Below are 6,348 nucleotides of genomic sequence, written 5' to 3'. Positions count from 1 at the left end.
AGTGTATTTTGGACTTTCAGTTCCAAAGGATTAAGGACCATAGTAGTGGGGACAGTTGACAGCAGACTTAACACGACCCTGAAGCAAGAGGCTAAGAGCTGACATCTTTAACCACAGGAAACAGAGAGCACTAACCGGAAATGGCTTTTGGATTTTAAAACTACAAAGGCTCATTCTCAGTAATACACTTCATCTGTCAAGACCAACCCCTTAAGCCTTCCAAAACATTACCAGAACTGGGGACAACAAATTGGTACTTGAATGCCTAAGACTTTAGTGAGATATCTTATTTAAACTACCACACCCCACTCCTTCGTCTCCATAGTCTCATATTCTTATCACAGTGCAAATAACACCAACCTCTGTCTTAGTTATGTTTTTTGTTGATGTGATAAAACACCATGACCAAGGCAACCTTTGTTATGGAAGAAAAAGTTTATTTGGCTTAAGGTATCCCAGGGGATAATCATATATGGTGGCAGAGAAGAGATAACAAGTGGCAGGTAGCTGGAGCAGCAGGTGAGAGCCCACATTTCAATCCACGAAAAGGAAGCAGAGAAAACACACTGAAAAACAACATATGACTTTGAAAGCTCAAGATTCAAAGGTCCTCTCCACCAAGACCACACTGCATAAACCTATACATATAGTGTAAACAACTGAAAATCATGTATTTAGATGCCCAAGAATATGGGAGTGGGAGGATACCATTTAAAATACCACACCATATAATAGCCAGGGGACTTGGTTCCAGATTTTTTAATGATTTGCACTTTACTATCCTTGATTCTGAAAAGTTGCATCTTTGATTTTGAATTAAGATGTAGCAGAGTACCTCAGCTCTTCTGCATGGAATAAGGATTAGGGATTTAGACAGCTGAGATTTGTTTTGATGGAATTAGAGAAATTTAGTGGAAAAGAGAGTCCTAAGTAATGCAAATCAATGATGCTGGTATCTATTTAATTACCACCCTATTGATCATGTTGTGCAATGTATGATTGCAGAGGTGACACTAATTGTTTTAATTAGACACTGAAGACTAACATTGGAGAGGATTACTTAGTTCTGGCAGTGTGGCATAGGAAAATGCTGTTGGTGACTTGAACTGGAATTTTTTCATCCTCTAAAACAAGGGAAACATAATAACAATTAAGTAGTACAATTTTTATGTTTAAAGAACATTTCCACGGGTTATTTAGAGTAATATTGGAATTTCTACTAAATTTGAAAAGGGAGAACAAAATTCAGTCTGGAACAAAGGCCCAGGAACTTGAAAGTTTAGTAAAGTTTCATAGGAGGTGATGAGGAGATAAAGTTTGGAGCAGAGACTAAAGGAATGGCCATTCAGAGACTGCCCCTCCTGGACATCCAGCCCATACACATACAGCCACCAAACCCAGACAATATTGCTGATGCCAAAAAGTGCATGATGACAGGAGGCTAATAGAGCTGTCTCCTGAGAGGTTTGCTAGAACATGACAAATACAAAGGTGAATGTTTGCAGCCAACCATTGAAATGAGTACACAGTCCCGATTGGAGGAGTTAGAAAGGATTGAAGGAACTGAAGGTGTTTGCAACCCCCTAAGAACAATAATACCAACCAACCAGAGTTCCCAGGGACTAAACCACTACCAAAAGAGTACACATGGACAAACCCATGGCTCCAAATGCATATGTAGCAGAGGATGGCCTTGTTGGGCAACAATGAGAGTGGAAGTCCTGGGTCCTGTCATGGCTGCCCCAGTGTAAGGAAATGTCAGGGCAGGAAGGTAGGAAGGGGTGGATCGTTGGGTCAGGGAATACCCTCATCGAAGAAGAGGGAAGGGCATGGGACAGTGACTGTATGGACAGGAAACTTTGAAAGAGAATAACATTTGAAATATAAACAAAAGTTATCCAATAAAAAAATCATAAACCTAATCATGGTTTTGGGTTTTGTGCTCTCTTTTTCCTTTTTTTTTTTTTTTTTTTTCTTTTTTGTTTTGTTTTAGGAATGTGGCAGAATGTGGAACTTTGGATTATAACAGTTGCTAAATGCTAAAAGCAAAATTAATGGGCCATAGTAGGATTGTCAAAAACAGTTATAACACCATTATGGACTACTGAGTTCCAGCTCAATTAGTTGCAGAAAAAAACCAATATTTCCAATTGAGCTAGTGAGTATTCTCATGATATTTTGAATAAAGTAAAAGGAACAATGTGGCTAATCTCTTCTTGTGTCCTAAGAACTTGCCTGAGACTAAATTTAAACTTAATGGATAATTGGAGGTAAAAATAATTAAAGAAATATGACTTTGTCGTATGGTTACTAGTAACCACACGTAAACAGATTTATAATGAAAAATAGCAGGAGTGTTGGAAAGTAATGTAAAATATAGTTAGACGAAGGAAAGGAATCTTAATGTTACCGCTAAGACTTTGTTGGAAGAAAGGCTGTAATTGTTAACGAACATTAGTCTCTTCAAGGAGGGGCTAAGCGTGGTTTGAAATAAGGTGAAGAGTGTCCTCAGGAAAAGACTCCACCCAGGCAAGTCTCCAACTTGTGAAAGGATATAGCCTAAGGAATTTTCTGCTTCTAGAAAAAAAATCAAACAAAAGCTGCTGCAATGTAATTCAATGGACCAGGATACATCCCAAATTTTTAGCATAGATCCAAGGTAGACAGATGTTAATTTCAGCCTTACAATTTATTAGCTGTAAGACATTAGACAAAGGACTTAGACTTGTTTTCCTCATTTTATACATCTATTAAGAATTGTATGGATGATGCAATGACAGAATATATAAAATGACAGAACTTTGAGAATTACTATGAACTGAACTGTTTCCAGCACCATACTTTTCTAACAAGGTTTAAGGCCAGTTATTAGTTATTAACAAGCTTATCCTATAATCCAGAAATATGTGAAAAAGCAAAAAGAAAAATTTCTATGTACTATTTGCTGTGTGAGTTATACTTTCCTAGAGAGATACAAGACTCTGACATCTAAGTCCATCTTTATCATTATTACATTCCCATCACCAGACACCCTTTATATTGGCATTAATCATTTTTACAAGTATTCTTTCTCACACTATACAACCAGCGTTAATGAACACAGTGAAGTTAATTGAATATGGAACAGTAGGTGGGCTGTGCCTGGGGCTGTTGAACCTGTGGCATTAGTCATTAATCATTCAACTCTTCAGGAACTTCTTATAATTCTCTTTGCCATCTAAGTTGCTTAAATTGAATGCATTAATCAGACTTACTCTACAAAATATAATTTAATAGCACACCAAAGATTCTTCAATTTGAGGCTCTTTATATCAAAAAAAGATGTGGGGGTTCCCACTAACAGCACAGAATGTAGCCAAAATAGTTTGGGATATTTTCCGTACAGTTATTCTTATGCCCAATTTGCAGGAACCCCAGGAGACTGCCAGAAATTGTGACACTGATGTAAACACAAAGAGAGTCTTTATTGTATGAGTCTGGATCCAGATCAAAACCATCCCTGTTCCACAGGTTAGGAATGCAATGCTCGTGTCTAGGGTTTGGGTTATATATAGGAGAATGCATAAATTGGGGTTCTCAAGTCTTGGTGTTACATGATTGGGTAGAGGGTCAAGGAGCACCATCCTCCAAAACTAATAACGTTTGTTCAGACATCGAGGCAGAGTCATGCAGCTGGAAGAGAACCTGAGAAGAAATAACTCATTTCATTATCTGGGGCTAGTATATTTTTACAAACCAGTTACCACTGTCTGGGAACACTTACTTGTCTCTTTCCCATAGGTCAAGAGTGGGAGCCTTAGCCCTTCAAGGACACTAATTTCCTCCTCCAAAGGTAGGAGCTATCTGCACCAGGGAAGTGCTGATTTATTAGATTTAGCACAGAAGGGACTGCAAGTTTTGTCACCACAGGTAAATACTGAGATGCGAGGCTAGAATGGACTGCCTTTTGTCTGCCCTCTATAAAGGAGTACAGGGGTTGGGGGAGTGCTGACTATTTAGCTTGGCACAGGCCCAGAGAGTGTGGGATTGGATGCCAAGGATTACTTCAGAGATGGGGCAGGTTACTTTGCATTTCTTCATTAATGTGCAAACAAGAAAACACCTTTCCTTGCTTTACTATGTTTTAAATTTTTGTGCTTTTGAAATGAGCTGATGAAGTGCCAAACTACTTTGAAAGGAGAGCATAGAAAATGCCAGCCACTGACCAGAGTGAAAAAGCCCATGTTAGAATGTAAAAAGCAATAGATGGCAAGAGATAGGAAGCAGCAGGCCCCAGTGTTCACATAATCTGGAAGCATTTTGAAATTAAAAGGAAATTAAATTCTCACAGAAAGGAAATGGTAAGAACAGGAGATAGAAACTACATAGACAGCTCAAACAGGGCCCTAAAACCAGCAGATCCAGAAATGTCTGGTAAGAAACATAAAGACACACATGCAGACATAGCACTGGAGAGGTAGCCCAGAGTTCTACATCTGGATAGGTATGTAGTAGGGAGGAAGAGTGGCACTGGGTTTGGTTTGTGCATTTGAAACCTCAAAATCTACCCCCAGTGACACACTTCCCCCAACAATGCCATACCACCTAATAATTCTACTTATTCTGAGCATATAGAGGCTATTTTCAGTTAAACCATCACATTGCACTCCCATAGGCTTATAATTATATCACAATGCAAACTGCAGCCAGTCCAATTTCAAAAGTACCCCATAGTCTAGCACAGTCTCCAAAAGTTAAAAATGTTTTTGGCGATTCATGTCAATCTCTTAACTGTAATCACCTGTAAACTCACAATTAAAAAGCAGATGACCTACTTCCAGCATACAATGGCATATGCCATTGTATGCATTGTATACATTACCATTCCAAAATGGAGAAAAGGAAACACAGTAAGGATACAATTGGCTTGAAGAGGTATGGCCCTCATAGACTCATTTGTTAGAAGCTTAGCCCATAAGGAGTGACACTATTAAAAAGGGTGGCCTTTTTGAAATAGGTGTGGCCTTGTTGGAGGAAGTGTGTCACTGTGAAAGTGAGCTTTGAGGTCTCATATATGCTGGTCCTAAATCAGCAGTCATCTTCTTCTGTCTGCAGATCAAGATTTCGAACTCTCAGTTCCTTCTCCAGCACGAGCATGTGCTTCTCACCATGATGATAATGAACCACACCTCTGAAACTGAAAGACAATCTCAATTAAAGTTTTCTTTATAAGAGTTGCAGTAGTCATGGTGTCTCTTTATAGCAATAGAAACCCTAAAACACTGGACCAAGGAACACCAAAAATCAGCTGGTCTAACTCTCAACTCTCCAGCCACATGTCTGATATTAAAGCACTCTTCAGATCTCCAATTCTTTCATCTTTGTTGACTACAACACATGTTCTTTCTTTTGAGCTGGTTCCACTCCCTATTACATGCTCCCTTTGGCAGGTATCCCATGACTCTGGCACCTCTAACATCTTGGGTTCTGCAAGGAAATTAGGCTTCATATTCACATCTTCATGCCCCTCTAGGCCTCCATGAAGGAAAACCCATGACATATACCTGTCCTCAGCAACTTTCCTAACTCATGAAAGGAGATTCCATAACCCCTTTCACGGATCCAACATCTGAAGCCAGAACTATGTGGCTGTAGCTGCCAAGTTCTGCTGCTCACTGGGGCTGCAATATGCCTCGCACTCAAATCCAATTTCACCAGGCTTCTGCTTTTGCCAGTTTTCCCCATTGCCTAAGCTTGTCGGTGCTGAATTCCCTCTGTAGACCAGGCTGGCCTTGAACCCAGAGATCTGCCTACATTTGCCTCCCTAGTCTTGGGAATGAAGGCATGTGCCACCATGCCCAGACCTAAACTTTTCTTTAATTCCCTTTCACAAGTTGGAAGCTTAGTTGGATGGGGGTCTTTCTATGAGTTCATCATTGTATCCACAAAACAACTGGGCGGGCTTCCCTTCTATCTTTGCGCATAGCCAGCACTCTAGGACTCTCCAGTGGCCCCTCTTGTTCTTCCTGAAGCAGTCCCTGACCCAGTGTCCTTTTTCTTGGCATTAGGCACACTGATCTTTAGCCAGGAATTCTCTTCTCTTGCCAGGTACTGTCTTCCTAGGTTCCCTAACTACTGTGGCCAGTTTATGTTCCTTTCTTGTCTTTTATCTCTCTTTAGTTCTTTAGCTTCCTTTTTCTGTCTCTTTTCTTCCCTAGCTTTCTGCTCTTTTTGTCTTCTTTCTTTCTTTTTTCAGTCTCTCTGTCTGCATCTTACAGCTACTAGGTGCTCTCCACTTTTGTGCACAGACCCTGAAACACACAAATTAACCTTATTTTCTCTGCAACTTACACTAACTCAGTGACTTAA

Source organism: Rattus rattus, chromosome 1 (assembly GCF_011064425.1).
Source record: "Rattus rattus isolate New Zealand chromosome 1, Rrattus_CSIRO_v1, whole genome shotgun sequence".
Taxonomy (NCBI): domain Eukaryota; kingdom Metazoa; phylum Chordata; class Mammalia; order Rodentia; family Muridae; genus Rattus; species Rattus rattus.
This window is presented reverse-complemented; position numbering follows the sequence as displayed.